General features: G+C 40.7%; 1 protein-coding gene across 3 annotated transcripts in view; it reads left to right on the forward strand.

The window, feature by feature from the left end:
• The window catches only part of LOC134864628 (teneurin-3), a 294448-nt gene that overhangs the window by 11211 nt on the left and 264700 nt on the right, over window positions 1-18537 (forward strand). For all 3 annotated transcript variants that reach the window (XM_063883759.1, XM_063883760.1, XM_063883761.1), the window contains exon 2: window positions 2902-2972. The gene's annotated coding sequence lies outside the window, so the exon portion shown is untranslated. The remainder of the gene's footprint in view (window positions 1-2901; window positions 2973-18537) is intronic.

Here is an 18537-nt window from a genome sequence, read left to right on the forward strand (position 1 = left end):
ATCACTGCAAACATAACCCCAGGCAGAAGACTCTCTAAAAAATCTAAACATTAATTCCAAGCCAACAAGATCCTTTATTTTATTTCTTTTGTTACATAGTTGATATACCGTATAACTTCTTGATTCTCCCCTTTACAACAATGTTTGGCCATCTGTTTTAGAGAATCACAAAACTGTATATATATATATATATATATATATATATAATCTTCTTCTTTAAACATCATAATTTAAGTTGCACACTAACAGGGGAGGGAGGACAGCAGTGCCAATGGAGGGCAACTCGATGCTCTGGTTGACCTGTACTCTGTTGACCTGTGGGTGGACACAGCAAAGGTTAGAGCTCGGTGGCAGAAGACAGTGGGAAGCAGAAGCATGGTGGGAGGGGACAGTGCATGTTTATGTAGGAGATCCCATGACTCAGGGACAACAATATAGGCCCTGGCATTTTGCTTAGTTAGTTTGTGATTTTGTGTGACTTTGGTTAGTTTGGATTCCCGAGCAACTCGATGTTCTGATGAGTGCGGAGTCTGACGAAAGAGTGGAGACAACCTCTTCTGTTCCCCACCAGAGGGGCTGTCTGATAGCATGATTTTTTTAAGCGGGTCTATCTTTTAGGAGTCTCAAATGTGTGTTACTGCCATAGTGAGACATTGCTCTCTCCTTTTACAAACTACATGTACTGTTAGTGAATCACTGGTGGCCAAATTCCTCTTGCAACCCATCCTCAACAGTCCGAATCCTTCCATACAGAATGCTCACCTCTCCCAAAAAGTCAAAATGGGTACATAGAGAGAACACATCTTCCAAAAGGATTACAGAATTTTCGATAACCACAACCATTCATTGTGGCTCCATTTTTAAATACATTTGTATGTGTTACTGTTCACAAACTTTTCAAAGCTTTCATTTTCACATAATGAATTATATAAATGCAGGTCACCACAGAACTTACTGCCTCACCCGTTCTAAGGACATATTCACAACATCGCAGTTCATTTCATTTTGCTCATTGATATAAGATGAGGAATACAATGTATTGCATATCATTTAGCTGTTATGGAAAGCAGCTTGCATACACTCAATAACCTCTTGGCTATAATGTGTTTTCCTCTTTGTTGGACCAAGTGGACTGAAGGACACGTTTGACGGATGAGCTCAGGAAAAGATTGCCCTCGCATTATTTCATTTATCACAAGAAATATCCTTGAACTGAAGGGTCACTTTCTTTAAGATATGTCAATGCGGGGGTCATAAAAGTTTACAGGAATTCATTTTTTCTTTGCAAAAAAAAAGACACAAAATGTGGTATAGTTTGATCACATCAGTTCACATCCGTTTTATCATACTCATATAGATAATTGGAAGTAAGTCTGAAGACTGGAGCTTTCTGTATTTGGCTTGTCTTGTTCCCTTTTTCAGAAACTGCAAGAAATATATCTCCTGTTTTTGGTGAATGATGGATATTATCCGCTAGGTCTCCCTGCCCGGACATGTATGTCCATTAAAACACGCACAAATCTGATCAAGAGAGTGACATCCTTAGCTCTTTATGGCAGACTTGTTCTGTGTATTTGTGTGTCTCTGTGTTATGACGTGCTGATGTATAACACGTTTTGGCAGTGGTGCAAAGAGCGAAAAGTGTGAAATTGATTTGGTTTTGACACAACCAAAATATTAGAGGTCGTGGATCAAATGTGACAAATTAGACAGAACATGTAGTTAATGCCCAGTGGTTTAGTGCTCAATCAAGGATTAGGCCGACTATTAAGGTTACACTCAGCTGCAGTCAAATAGAATAGAGATTTCAGCACAGGTCGGCATGCAGCCTGTCCTAACCACACAACTGTGAATGAGACAGTGTGGTTGTGTTCCACTTTCCACAATGTATACCTCAGAACCAGAGGGTTCATGTCCCTGCATAAAAGGACAATTCCACAAGTTACTGTATATCACTAAGGAGAGACTTGGAGAGAAGAACTTAGATCACCCTGCATCTCTCGTGCTACGCCATATTCTTAGACCAAATATCTTCCTACTTTTACATAAAGAAATAAGTATCCCACCAAAAATCCTGCTTATTCACCCTCTCAAGAGCCTTCACAAAGGCTATTACAAATCATTTGGATCATGGATGGTCATCAGGAATCATGTTTCTGTCTTTGTTCCATGGCAATCTGAAACTTCTTATTGTGTACAGAGGTAACCACTACTGAGTTTGCAAGATCATAAAAAAGTTTGATAAAAACTGTTCTTAGTCAATATCTGCAGTGAACATATAGTACTGAGATATAATGCCCCAGATTTTTCAATATATTTTGTATTTTTGGCCTTTAAAAAATAAAGTGAAAGTGATACACCAGGATGGGTCATGACCGAAAGAACGAGATTGCGGATACAAGCGGCCGAAATGGGATTTCTCTGCAGGGTGGCTGGCATCTCCCTTAGGGATAAGTGAGAAGGTCAGTCATCCGGGAGGGACTCGGAGTAGAACCGCTGCTCCTTTGTGTTGAAAGGAGTCAGTTGAGGTGGTTCGGGCACCTAGTGAGGATGCCACCTGGCGCCTCCCTAGGGAGGTGTTCCAGGCACGTCCAGCTGGGAAGAGACCGAGGGGTAGACCTAGGACCAGGTGGAGGGATTATATCTCTTTGCTGGCCTGGGAGCGCCTTTGAATCCCTCAGTCAGAGCTGGTTGCTGTGACCAGGGAGAGGAAAGTTTGGGGCTCTCTGCTGGAGCTGTTACCTCCACGACCCTGACGGAAAAGCAGGAGAAGATGGATGGATGGATGGATGGATGGATGGATGATACACCATGCCCTAGCCTACCTATACTATTCAAACGAATGTCCTACATACTGGACCCGTCTTGATCCTGACTCATGTTGCGGTTTTCTTCTTTCAGCGCCGTGTACGGACCTGAACCACTGATGCTTCAACCTAACAGTCCCCTCTGCATTACACCTGCCAGCACAGGTAATGAAGTACGACTGCAAACACACACACACACACACACACACACACACACACACACACACACACACACACACACACACACACACACACACACACACACACACACACACACACACACACACATGCAGCGATGATGTGTGTGTGTCCAGAGAATAAATGGCTCATTTTAGCTCTTTAGAACGTATTGGCTCTTATTTGTTGCACAGAGAGTTGCTGGAACTCCCAGGAAGTAGCATAGGAAGCCATAAACACCCGGCACAGCGCTGGAGAACATTATTCAATTTCCATTTCATTCAAGCTTTACTCTTTCAGCCGGCTAAAAGCTGCAGCTTATCACGTCTGTCCTGAACACAGAGCGCTGAACACTGGGAAAGAAAGGAGGAGGATTTCTGAAAAATTATACTGACTAAAAAATAAGTATTTTATTTAGTTAGCTTTTTTGTGTCAGCTTTATTTGAATGTTTTGCAGTGAAGAGTTGACGCCATTATTGAGAATATTATATTGCTAATGTGGATGTATTCGGGCAATGAGTCACTTTAAAATAATGATAGATAAAGAGTGATGTGTATTTCCAGATTGCTGAGTGGATATATTTATAGAGCACAGACAGGATTTAAAGTCCCCTTTATAGCAGGTTTTATTAAAATGATTGGCATGCATCCTTCGAAAGGATAATACAGAGTATATTTTACATGATTAAGCCTTAACGTTAGCCATATCATTTCTTAAGTGGTAAGTGATTTATGATGATGGCTGACATTCTTTGATATATCTCTCTCAAACAACTTTTGCACAAAGCTGGAATGTTAACTTTCACGAAGGACCATTTTTTGTGTTTCCTCTGAATGAGGGTTTGCAGACTTAATATTAAAGACAGAAGGCCATTTTTTTACCACTTCATCTCTCGAACTGAGATATTTCAAGTGGCTTCCTCTTTGTTGTCTTCCTCTTTCGTTTATCTTGTCTCCTTCCTGCTTACCCTCATCTCATCCCCCCCCCCCCCCACCCTTCTCCTATCTGCTCTTTTTCCGACAGCTCTTTGGGTTATAAAAACCACCATGATATATGATGTTGTCTGACCAAAACTCTAAAAAGTCCCACAGCGATCTAAACAGCGCAGTATGCTCTGTCATCACACACACACACACACACACACACACACACACACACACACACACACACACACACACACACACACACACACACAATCGTTTTGGAATAATGTCCACATCGACAGTTTTTCTGTCCCAAGTGGGTATGTTGGCATTTTACACTGGACAATAAAGACACACACAAGCAGACACACATACACCTCTACAAACACACACACACACACACACACACACACACACACACACACACACACACACACACACACACACACACACACACACACACACACACACACACACACACACACACACACACACACATTACAATTTAATTTAGCTGATGAGGCTAACAATTCAAAACAGCAGGAATCAAGGAAGTACATTAGCTTAAAAAAAACTACTTTTTTAAAGACTTGAATGGCCAAGGTGCAACATGTCAGTCTGTGGCAGAACATGTGTATTATTCCTGCTGTCCTGATATTGATGGGAAGCTCGTCACACCTGAAATGTAGTATGAGGTATAATATACATTTTAGTGGCCCGTTAATTCTACACAATAGCTCGCTCTGCTGTAAATCATAGCCTTGTGAACAGACCATGTCCTATTGTTTGGGACATCAGGTTAACATATTTGTTATAATTTTTTCTCACTAAAACAGAAGCCTTTCGGTGTTCACCTGTGTGAGAGAGAGAGACACAATGAATGCATGTTAATATAACTACCAATAATGCAAAGTGCAATATTGTTGTCACTTGCTTTTTCTATCATGGAAACAAACTGAGCTTTACTGCTGACTAACATCACTGTTCATGCAGTGGCAATAAGTAGCTCCAGCAGATAGCCAGATGAGCATACCCTTCCTATAGCCATGATCTGATGGTGTAATGTGGAGGAGCTCCGGTCATACACTCTGGTGTGTCGGCAGTGTTGGACCGGCTGTGTGAGCAGCATAATTCTGTCTTCGAGACATAAACAAGTCTCCTAATATTCATTGTTGTCTGATTAGGCTGAACCAAAACAGCTTTAGGAAGTCAGGGCAATTAATGTTACACCCCTCACACACTGTTCTGCTGCAATGTTAACTGACTGCCTTTGGCCTGAATAATCTATTGTCCAATGGAATGTAAATTGGAGTGAGAATGTATGTGGGTGTATAAGCTATTTGCAAAGGTTCATCATTTGTTTACCTGAGTGCAGAGACACATTGCTTTCAGCTTGGGTTGATGTGGTCGTTAATAAGTGGAGAACCGTCCTGTGATGGCAGTGTGTGTAGGATGGTGGAATAGCTATTTGCTATATACAGTAAACCCAGACCTCTCTGTGGAGATTTCTGCAATGTAGCAGATAAAGATCCCGCCATCATTGTGTATCAGAAATGTTCCTTTAGGATCCATCTAAAGAATGCCTTTATGTTATTTATGAATTGCATGATTAAAGATGCATTTAACGGAACTGCTACCTCCGCAACCCGACTAGGATAAGCGGTAGAAGATGGATGGATGATTAAGATTCCAACCTTTCATTTACTTCTGTAAGAAGCCCAAAGCTTCTTTTCCTTTAAAGTGTCTCAAATATCAATATCATGGCCTCCGAGGTGAATTAAGAGCTGCCCTGCTAACATGTGGTGCTGGTCATGTGTTGCCATGTTTTATAAGTTGGAGCACAATGAGGATCAGGGTCAACAAACATTATTACTTGTTTTTATGACACAACAGCAAAAACTATAAAATACACAGACAGGTCGTCTACTATTTCCTTTACTTTAAATTCTTCCTTAGAGAACATTTAAGGTTTTGATTGAATTTCTAAAGGTTGGCTGTTACCCCCAATCCACTTTTGTCTCTCGTAACTTTTTAGAATTGGGCCGTTAGTTTGGCCCTGAGGGAACATACAAAACAATCAAGTGGTTAAAGGGAGGCGGCCCATGTGGTTCCGGAAAGACCAATAAACCAACCAGGAAATATTGTGGAAGAAATGAAGGATCCACTCTTTAGGTGTTAGTCACAACCCTCTTTCTGTCTCTGTCATGTTGTCTTTTTCTCTCTCTCTCTTTCACACACACACACACACACACACACACACACACACACACACACACACACACACACACACACACACACACACACACACACACACACACACACACACACACACACACACACACATTCACACACACACACACACACAAACACACACACACACTGGTGCTGTTCTGCCTTTATTTGGCCTGGTTCTGCGCAGACCACAATCTGCTCTTGCGATTTTTCCTGAAAGCAACGGGAATCCTGAAGTAAACTAATTATCTTCTGATGATGCTAATCTAAAAGAAGCCCCGGGGTCTTCAAAGAAGAGGCGCAATCTTTCAATCCATCTTGAGTCTTAGCAAGGAGCTGGACACAACATTTTACCACACAAGCTCAAATATCTAATGTGCCACACATACTGGCTGAGGGGAGAAGAGAAGCACACTTTTAGACTGAAGATCATTTCAGGTAGAGGTTTTTCAAGTTTTTTGAAGTCTGAAAAAGAACGTACGGTTACAGTAATGTTTGACAGACAAAAAAGGGAGCAGGAAAACTTATTTCAGAGAGATATTTGTTAATGGTTTACAGTCATGTAGATGTACCCAATCTTTAAACATTTATCCAGTTATTTATTTGGTTGTACAGAATATAGATTTATTTAAACACACACACACACACACACACACACACACACACACACACACACACACACACACACACACACACACACTATTGAGACTCATGCACACCTGCACACATCAGGTTAATCATACCTAGGACTCCTGTTAAAATACATGTATTATGATCATGTACATTCATGAGACTACATACTGTATCAGTTGATTTAAAAATAATATTTTGATGAATTGATTTTTGTTTAATGAATGTTATCTCTACTGTGTTCTTCAGACAAGATAATTAGATTTCCTCCGGTGCGTTCCTGTAATTATTACCTCCTTCTCATCCTTACTGGTTGAGTGCACAGCTAACTGTGGATGCTTCCTACAGAAAAACCACGCTCATCTGAATAAACAGTCAGCTTTCTGCAGTCGTTCACATATTAGATGGTGTTTTCACGGTTAACTTGCGCTGTGTTGCATATTCTTCTGGTGTTTATTCAGGATGAATTGAATTTAATGGACCATGTTTTTTCTTCGTCTGACGAATATATTGTATTTGTTAGGTTATAATGGTGGCTTCATTATCTTTGTGCTTTCCTTGCTTGTATAAATAAGAAGTGTACAATTTATATTTCTAGCTAGCTCTGGTTGTGGTTATCCTTTGACGGTGTGTGTGCATGCCTGTGTAATGCTTGCACTGCACAGTGTTTACTTCATCTGTCCAACACATATTTGTCCTCACAGTCAGTTTAGAGTTGACACTTGGACCTTATTCCACTTGTCACTGAGAACCTAATACGCTCTTTTATGTGTTCCTGTGTTGGTTTGTGTCCTTGCTGGGACTCTTGAACTTGATTGTTGTAATTATTTGTAGATCTATACTGTTTTTCATTCTATTCAACACAGCATGTTCATTACAGAGAACAAAAGGCGAGCCCTCCTAGAATCCAGCAATCAGAGCCCTCTGGTGATGAGAATCCAGCTAGTTATTAGCACGGTCTCTTTAAAATATTTTTGACGTAATTGTACGTTTAATTACTAATTTGGATGCTAATCGCAAATTGCATTGATTGAATATTTTACTAATGCGTACTGATGTTGGTTGATTGCACAGTAAAAAGTGAGTGGGGAAGGTTTCTTTAGCTTCTTTCATTGTAGACACTGTTTGACAACAGCTCACAGATCATAAAAAGAAAAATCCGACGACGCATTACACATAGGTAAAACCATAAACTCTTACTTGATATGGAATAATCAACAGGATACAGCTGGTGACTAATGCTTTCTTCCTGAATTGTCGACGTTACACATACTGTACATACATCTGCAGTCCAGTGTCAGCAGGCTCTCTATGTGGAACAAATCTGCTCAAATCATCAATGTTTTAATCAGGATTTAAAATCCATTTAGTCATACTTTGATGACTACGGGTGTTCACTCACTGCACACAATATGTTCATCTTTTCAATGCAGATAATTGGTGCTGTTTTCATTCATGTTGTTTTTGAGTCATATCAAAACACGTTTAATAGGAGATTCTAGTGAATGCATTTCTGCATTGACTGAGTGACACCAACTACACATGTAAATATACGTGCAGAGTTCATGCTGTATGTGGCCTGGTTATCGAGTTTGGAACCAATGGGACAAACACTTTTCATTTCTTTCTAAGTTATGTTTGTTTCCGATTGACACCTTTGTGTATCTCATTTTTAAATGCTCATTGAGAAGTGAAGATGAATAGTTCTGTCTCTGTCTGTACCAGGGTGGGAATTTCACGGCGGCCATGACGGCATGGCCTTCATTGCCCCTCGGTCTGGCCGTGATGCCCCGAAAATAATTGTACGTCCTACGGCCACCATGTCGGTTGTGCCCTGATACTGTTAAAATCTCGAAGTTGCTTTAAAAGTGTCAGAGCGGTGGTCTGGGCTCTGAACTGCATTAGTCCTTGTAGCTTGGATTGGTTGCGCGCACCTCACATGTCATCATCGCATCATTCAATCATCATTGCAGCGTCTCGCTATAAGAATACAAGGAGGCCTCGTGTCTCTTTTTGTCCGTGAGTTTATTCACTTCTGAGACAGGTTACTGTCGTCCGTAACCACGGAAAAACAACAAAGAACGTTAATTATCACACACACACATATACCATTAGTTCTTCCATTAGCATTACCCAGCTAACACAGTTACGTAGCTGCTACGTTGCAGCTACGTAACTTTATGACCAAACATATGTTGCTGCCACGTGCAGGTGAAAGACGCGATAACGTTGCCGCAACATATCTTGGCGACGTTGCTCATCTGTAACCGCCACGTCCTGGCGACATCGCGGCAACCAAAACACATACTGGCGACATTGTAGCAACCTCCTTGACAAATGTTGCCATAACGTCGCCATTAGGGCGGATCTGCATGTTGCAGTCCTCATTTGCTCTAGAACCCCAAACATCTAGTATCACGTTCATATTTTACCTGCATTTTGGCTGGTTGCTGTAGTTAATGTTGACCCCAAGCCTATTCAAAAGAAAAGACAGCTGAACACTAACAAATATCCATTTATTATAGTTTTATTTCAACATAAAGGGGAATTTCAATTTTGGGGATCTTCCACGTGCCGTTCCATCCGACCCTGTGAAGACCAAAGAGAAGAGAACAGGTGAATGCATTTCTATTCATTTTACATTCAGTCAAATGTCATTTTACATTCAGTCAAAACTGAAATAGGATTATGCCAATAGCTGAAGTTACGCCAGACTTTGTGTCTGGCCCGACATTCAATGCGGAGACAGTTGACAGCCTGCCTGTTGAGTGCATCCAGGCTTGTTCTTCACTGTGACTGGCTGGCATCTTATTTATTAGTTGTAACCTATTTCTTATTCTTAGCCCGTAATTTATTTAAGTTTAACTTTTTAGCGTTTGGATAGTTTATCAATTTATTAACCCGGCAGTATTTTTTGGCCGGCTGTCTGTCAACTAGCTCTAGAATACGTAGTTGCCAAGTAAACCTGTTCGGGATTTAATTGTTAAGCGAACCAAACAAAAACAGTTAATGTGATGTTAATTTCATCGGCCAAAAAACACTAAACCTGGATTAAACCAAACATAAAGCTATTGTATTGCAACGGAGATTTGTTAGTGATATCTCTTGGTCTTTAACCACAAGCGAACAATAAGAACAAATCCGTGTATAGGTACAGAGGTGTGGGGCAGAAGAGGTTTAGGATCTTGTTTAAGTACATTTCAATTACTAAGTTGCCTCATAAACACGAGTTAAAGCTACTTTTATGCATGCCCGCCGAGATATGTGAGCCGCTCTATCGAAATCAGTCGGAAGTCACAACGGCTCATTTCAAAATAAACGTGGATTACCTGAAGAAAAGCTCGTTTTCGGGGTTCCGGTGTTTTGTTTGATTTGAAATAAACAAAGTCTTGGCTTTCAGAATATGTAAAATGACAGGCACCCGTTACTCGCACTGGGCTCTTCCGCAGCGCCGCTCTCCCTCCCTCCCTCCCTCCCGCTGAAATATGAATGTAAGGCGTATAGTAATCATAGATAACACGGCAGGGTCCATGACAGTTCGTTTTCATCTGATTTCAAATAAACAAAGTCTTGGCTTTCAGAATATTAAATTTGTTTCCGCAAATTCTGATGATGAATATAACTTTGAAGCTTGTAAAGGCATACTTACAAGCGGAGAACGGAGTAACGTAACGCACAGTGGGATAACAACAGCCAGTGTTTCTTGTGAGGGTTTCCCCGGGAAACAAACACAACACACAAATGCAAAAATACACAAACACACATGTATATACTCACAGGCCTACTTCTTTCATCATATTAGCAGCTATTAATCAATCAGATCGATGGATTCCACAGAAGAGGAATCGTTGAAGGCCTTTTTCTCAAAATGATGACTCGGTGACAGTCATTATATAATGTGACATATTTTGCTTAATATGTGGAGTACAAAAGCAATGCTGATCTCATTAGAAAGCTAGGAATCCCCTCTTTCCAACAGTGTGTAGGCCTATATCTCAAAATGTGTCTTCGGGTCAATGTGACTGATTTTGATGTGCTAACGTTAGCTACATTTGAAAAGTCGGTTTAGCCTGTAAAGTTGGCATGTTTGGCACCTTAGAATAACGCAAAACGATGTTCAACTGCAACAGCAAAGTGATTTAAAAAATGTGCATTAATTAACAACAATAAGCAGGTCTTACCTTTGGTAACTTGGCAGTCACGAAGTGACGCGTGGCAGACGCAGATGATGAACTGCCCGCGCAAAATGCCTTGGGGGCAGTAGGCAGTAGAACTGACGACCTCCAAATGAGTTGAATTTATCACCATTTTGCATTTTTTACGCTACTAAAAATATACCATTAATTTCCACTCAGTAATCCACAGCTGATTTTATTCAAACAAAATTAAGTAAAATGTAATTAATAAATCATTCAAAATTGTATGAATTTAGCTTAATGTTATTCCAAACTACACAAACTATTGTGTATAATTTACTTTGTATAATTTATTTAATATTAATTGACCCCAATCCCAGTTTTTACAGTGTACTGTGAAAATAAATAATTATACTATGTGTTGGTTTTCCTTCTCCTATGACCCTCCAGCAATTTTTACTTTCCAATTCTATATTAACAAAATAATAATTTTAAACTCCATCTATTTGGGAAATTTCACAATTAACAGTGTCTGCATTGAATTTTCATTGAGCCTATTCTGAAGCTTGACGTCAAGGTAAGTAAGTGACCACACCACTACGTCGCGGTAACGATATTAACGGCACCATAGGGGGACGTCAGCAAATTACCACACCACTATGTTGCAGCAACGTATTTATATTACTTGGTGGCAACTTCCTATAGGCATGTGTTGTGGCAACGTCACTCACGCTACCAAGCAAAATGACAAAGCCACTACGTTGCAGCAATGTAATGTGGTTACTTAATGGCAACTTCCTGTAGGCAACGTTGTGGCGTTGCCACAAAGTTGCCAGAAGGTAATGACGCCATGACCAAATGGCGACTTGTACGCAACGTTGCCGTCTGGTTGTGTGTTAGCTGGGTCCCCCATCTCTCTCTCTCTCTAGGAACCTCCCTTCTCCTCACCCAGTGGCGTTTTTATATGTACAAAACTGGTGGGGCACGAACAACTTAGATATATGAAGGCGTTTTGTACCTTAATACATGGAGTAAAGAGCGCTATCACAAAGCAAAACTTAACAATAACAACAACCGTGATGCCTCAGCATGAAAACATCAGACTGTAGGAAAACACAGGCACTCGTCACCGTGGTTACAATAGCAATCTATCCATCGATACATAAACTATACTTTCGCTCACCAAAGCTCCAGTAGATGGTCAACTTCTTTCATGTTCTGTTTGTATTATTTACCGCTGGTGATGTAGTCTAAGCCCTCTCGTCTCCTCTGCATAACTACACTTTTCGCACACACACTTACAGCCAATCAGCTCTGACTTGTGAGATGATGTTTCTGTGGGGCTGCGAGCGCTTTGCTCCACTTAAAATGACGCAATTCCAAGCCTGGTCTGTACCGATCTTCTCACTCTATGATGATGATAATTCTCACCAAACACTGAGACATCATGGGTTAACACATCATTTAGGACACACACACACACACACACACACACACACACACACACACACACACACACACACACACACACACACACACACACACACACACACACACACAGAAGTACACACACACACAGCCTACAGATTTGTTTCTGCGATCCTAGCTTTACTCACACAGACACAGGAAATGGAGAGATGGGCAGCGAGGAAGAGGTAAAGAGTGACAGATGGAGCTCTCTAAGAATAAGCAGAGAATGTACGGCCCGGCTACATTTCACACTTTCCAAAGATGAAGAAGTAATAATGTGATGGATATTTTGTTAGAAATTACAGATGACACTTAACCAAAATGAGCAGGTGAAGACAATGGGAAAAACAGATAAATGGAGTTGATTTTAACACACACACACACACACACACACACACACACACACACACACACACACACACACACACACACACACACACACACACACACACACACACACACACACACACACACACACGTACTTTAGACCCATTATATACAAATAAACACATACAGTGTCCTGCTCATTACTGCGTTCATCACTTATGCTGTATATTATTATGTGTTTGGCTTCAGGTGAATTCTGTGGTTTAGATGTTAAAGTTAGTGTTAGTAAGGTTGCTGAACTGTGTTTCTGTGTGTCTACAACCACTGTTACAAATAGAGATGTTTTGCTTCATTGTTCCCCAGCGAGCGGGTGAAATAGACTTGTCACAACATCTTACTTTAGTTCCATCTGTCTATCCCTCCATCTCTCTGTGATTTAGTCCCCTCATCCCTGATGTATTTATACTGCAATATACTGACAATGGATGAAATATATATTTGGTTCTCTCCTTGCAATTGTATGTGTTTAAAAAAAAGTACCACAAGAGACACCAGTATGCCAAATGCTGAGCCAGGGGCCAAGCAGAGGAGCAGGAGTTTGTGATGTGATTGCTGAGCTGCAGTAGAGAAACAAAAGCAGATGCAGTGACATTTCTGTTGGTCACTTCTCTATTTCCTTGCTCTTTCACTTGCCCTTGCTCCACATGATGCCATTTTTGCCAAGGTCAATGGATTGGCAGATCATGTTGGTATTATACTGGGCTTGGGCTAACAGCATTTTTCATTAGTGAGCAGATGTTTCGAAACTGGGACTGATTGAATTTCATGCCAATTTGTTGCACGCAGTCTATATGACTATTTGATCCTATTCGTACCACATTCAACATGCTAATGAATTAGTTGTATTTATTCTTCAGTTTTAAAATTTGTAGGAGACAGAAAGTTCTCCTTTAACCAAAACCTTCTTTAACCCCCCCTCATTAGTGGGGCATTCAGTGTAAGTGTCTTTTTATGTAATATGATGCACTTCTTTTGTGACAGAATATTTTGATTAAAAAAAGTAACCAGAAATTGAAAATAAAGCTAGAACACTTCAGATATGTTGCATATGAAACACTTTTACTAAACTAATCGCAATATACCTATAACAAACTAATTGAGTTATTTGTGCGTTTTCAGGGTTACATTTTGCTCTGAAAATGTAAAAAAGAAATGTTTTAAATAGAATGAAGTTCATACTGTTAACACATAGAAATACATGTGTGGATGTGGAGAAGACATATACTCACATGCTACCTTCAGTGCTGACACCTGGTGAGGCTACATTACTGCGACTGTCATTGTGTTTTATCAACTGCTATATAGGAGCATATTTTGAAAGGCAAGGGAAGGCAAGTTAATTCCACAGATGTTCTCAAGACACTTTCAATAAGCAGCAGGTCTAAGACCACTTCTCAAAGTGAGCCTCCAAATGGCAACTGAACTGACTCCATTTTGGAATGCTCTGTCTAATGCAGAGAAGCAAGTTTAGTGTTTGTCCAAAAACGGTGTGTAATTTGCATATGAGGCTGTCAATGTGCTTATAGTTGTGCAGATGCAGGCTGAGGTTTTGCCCCCTTAGTGTCAGTTTTAATCATCATGCATTTTAATGGATTAGTTGTTAAGGATTAGGGTTAGTGTTAAGGCTCGAGCAGCCCTCTTGCTGCTATGTTGGCTTCCATTCTTGTTGTTTTTGCTGTTGCTGTGGTAACCACCTGTCTTATGTTAACTGTGCCTACAATCTAATTGATGAGTTAACAATTAAGCAATTGTGTAGCCAGGTGAGCCATGTATTGGTCAATGGATCTATGGGAGCGGCATTTTTAATGGCAGTGCTTTGAAATAGTGTCTTATATAAAGAAACTTGTGCAATGTGTCACAAAAAGTAGCTCTCAGAAATGTGCTTCATGTATGATTAAAACATATCTCAATTCTAATGGAAAATAGGTCAACATGGATCTATATCATTCAACCCCAATGGATATTCCATGTTGCTGCTACCTTTAAGTAGCATCCATCTGACCCTGCAGTGCAGTGACAGCTTGAACCAAGAGCTGTCAGCAACAACATTGTAGCCTTTTAGCCCAACGAAGCATAGCTAGAGCACTTCATTGGTTTTCATGGATGGATAGATGTATGGATGTGTGAATGGTTGAAATGATGTGCAGTGAAATGCCAGCTGGACCACCCTAAACCTGGCTCTGTTCATAAGGGCCCATTGATTTCTTTGTTTGTCTCTTTTTCTGGAAAAAGATGTATATAGAGGTCTTTTTGACACAATGTGTTTTTGTATAACCCTAACCCAAAGCTGTTAGTCAATCAGCTTTCACTACTGAATTATTTTAGTTGTGTTAAAGGTCTCCTTGTGTGCTCTTTTATGGCATATATTATAGGTCTCAAATATATAAACAAAACATGTCTGACATTTTTTTGCTCAAAATACCAAACAGATCATGCATTTTAGCATGTCCGCTATCCCTCTGTGTCAGCCCCGTTTTCGTAAGTGCTGATTCTGTGACTGTAGCTTTAAATTTGAGCTGAGCTGAAGCTGGCCACACCCCTTTGGAGCGTCATGCTCTCTCTGTCTGAAGAGAGACGTTTCTAACGGAGAAACTCAGCTAAACGCTGCCAAGATTAAACCACATATTATGTTCCAAACCACATCCAGCATTATTTCTGAAACACTTCTCAGTGGTTACCATTCTAACAGAGACATATAGGGAACATCACATCCTCCACCTTGACCCTCAACACCGGAGCCCCTCAGGGTTGTGTGCTCAGCCCTCTCCTCTACTCCCTGTTCACGCACGACTGCGTGGCCACACACAGCTCCAACACCATCATCAAGTTTGCTGGCGACTCGACCGTCATCGGCCTGATCACAGACGGCAACGAGATGGCGTACAGAGAGGAGGTCAGAGCCCTGACATCTTGGTGCCAGTACAACAACCTCCATCTCAATGTCAGCAAAACAAAGGAGCTGATTGTGGACTACAGGAAGAGGCAGAGAGAGGCACACACACCCATCACCATTGACGGGACTCCTGTGGAGAGAGTCAGCAGCTTCAGGTTCCTCGGGGTAAACATCAGTGAGGACCTGACATGGACACATCACACCAGGTTCATATCCAAGACGGCTCGACAGCGGCTCTTCTTCCTCCGCAGGCTGCGGAAGTTCAACATGGACTCCAGGATACTCTGCAGCTTCTACAGGTGCACCACCGAGAGTATCCTGACTGGCTGCAACCCGCCTGGTATGGCAGTTGCACCGCCCTCAACCGTAAGACTCTACAGAGGGTGGTGAAAACTGCTCAGCACATCACCAGGACGGAGCTGCCATCCATGGAGGACCTCTACACCCAGCGGTGTAGGAAGAAGGCCGGTAGGATAATAAAGGACCCCCATCACCCCAGCAACAATCTGTTCTGTCTGCTGCCGTCTGGCAGACGGTACCGCAGCATCCTGACCAAGACCACCAGACTCAGAGACAGTTTTATACCACAGGCTATAAGACTGCTGAACTCCTGAGCTCTGTGGATGTCTACTCACATCTGTTTATAGTACATATATATATATAATATATATATATATATATATACATTTATATATATATTATACACATCTGCCATACATATCTGTTTATAGTACACATATCTATATATTATACATATCTGCCATATACATCTGTTATACGTAATATATGCATCTGTCCATACCTCCTCATTCAACAGTGTAAAGTGTTTAAATACTTTCAATGTATTCCACATATGTATATATTTCACATCCTTAAATCTTTATTGTTGTTATTGTAAATATTCTTCTCTCTTTTTGCACTATTTTATTTACCTTCTTTGCACCATGTATGTGGAGTTGTTGGAGGAGCATGGGATATAAGATTTTCATCGCCAACATATACGTTGTATATGCTGTGCATATGACCAATAAAACCTTGAAACCTTGAAACCTGAAACCATTATAGGTATTATATATATTTCAACAACTCTAAGTCCCTCCTGTAGACAACCTGATGAACACACAGACACACAGAGGTGCTGCGGAGGGGATTCAGCTCGCGACTATATATGGGGGATTATAGGTTGGGACGTGTCGAGGGGGTGGGACGTTTCCAGGAGTTCAATGTAAAGCCAGCCCACATTTCCGATATCACATCATATCGGCAGCAAATCTGGATCAGCTCGTTTGTACCCCAGTTTTTAGAGATGTGGGTAAGGAGGAAAAGAGAGGGGGTTGTATTTGCTGACACTTTGTGAGTCTCCTTACACACCGGGGACACATCTTTATGTATAAAAGACAGCAAAAAGTGCATTTTGCGTAATAGGGGACCTTTAAGCTGTGCCGGAGTTTTAAGCCGATTCAGCCATCCCGGCAATGGGAGGAGAATCACTTGGTCGGTATCGACATTTGGCCCAGATTATCTGGTAATGTCAGGGGTTTACAAATCAAATCCAGCACCCCAAATACCTTGATGACCAATCAAAGCGGCCCCAATAATTTAATACTTATTATTGTTTTAGATATTTTGGAGGTTAAATCTGGAAGGGGACCTTTGAGTGATACCACAAAGCCAATGAGAAAGACAAGCTGGAGTAAGTGACAGTGTTGCAAAGCAAAGGTGAACAATCTGCCCCTTGATACTAACAGTTGCTAACTTACTACTGTTGACAGATTAAACCTGAAGGTTCAAATCTCACCTCTGGTTCTCACTGAAGAAGACACCTTGTGTTGATCACGTCTTCACAACCATTTTCCTATCCAGACTGGTTGTTCCCTATCAGCACAATGTGCTCCACGTCAGTCTCTATTTTGTTTATTTCTACTTGGACTGTAGATTAACTACCTCCAAATAAACGGCAGGATGTCGGATATGAAAACAAAGGCTTCTTTATGTAGAGAAATCAGTAGACGTACATTACACGTCCAGCAAACACGACACCATAAATAATCATGTTGCTAATGTATTCACTAGTCAGTCGCATACACGTGGCACTTTTCACTCACAATGAAAAAACGTTCGTAACACTTCCTGGTTTCAGCTGCTAAGCATTCTGGTAGTTCAGTTTCTTAACCCTTTGTTAGGCAATAGAACAGAAAACATATCTCAAATCAACATCATAGACTAGACGGGATGTACCCAAAAAGTGAATGTAAGGAGCATTTATGGGTACAAGTTGGGAACCGGCCTACTTTACATATTTCAAGGGTGCTGAATCCAAAAAAAAACCGGTACCCGAGCGAAATTTTGAGTTTTTGACCTTCTAATTTGCATATCAAAATGGCCGCCAAACTCCCTATCTTGCTCAGTCGTTGGACCATTTTCCCCAAGTTTTTTTGTAAGTAGGCAATCAAAGATGATGAATTAAGTGTCTAGATCTATAGTCTGGGGTCAGAGCAAGGATATAGTGGAGGCTCAGTGCCTTTTTTATGTATATATATATGCAAAATACCAACTTTTAAGGTGAAATTAAGCATTATTTGTGTCATTTTTTAAGGCCGACATAAATATTCAGTCAATATCACTCTTAAATGTTCCCAGTGTATATATGATATGTGATGTATTCCATATTACATAATAACTAAGAAAAACACCATTGCAAGTTGTCTGAGAATTCATTTTTTTATGCAAACAAAGCATAATGCTCTTAATTCAAACATCGAAAAACCCAAGTGAATAGGGAAAAAAAAAACATGAAACTTCCCTTGAACAGTTCTACAGATCACATCTTGTTTCTGTATATTTTCTTTCATGTTTCTAGCTGAATTGCTTTGCTTTCATC

Source organism: Eleginops maclovinus, chromosome 5 (genome assembly GCF_036324505.1).
Source record: "Eleginops maclovinus isolate JMC-PN-2008 ecotype Puerto Natales chromosome 5, JC_Emac_rtc_rv5, whole genome shotgun sequence".
Taxonomy (NCBI): domain Eukaryota; kingdom Metazoa; phylum Chordata; class Actinopteri; order Perciformes; family Eleginopidae; genus Eleginops; species Eleginops maclovinus.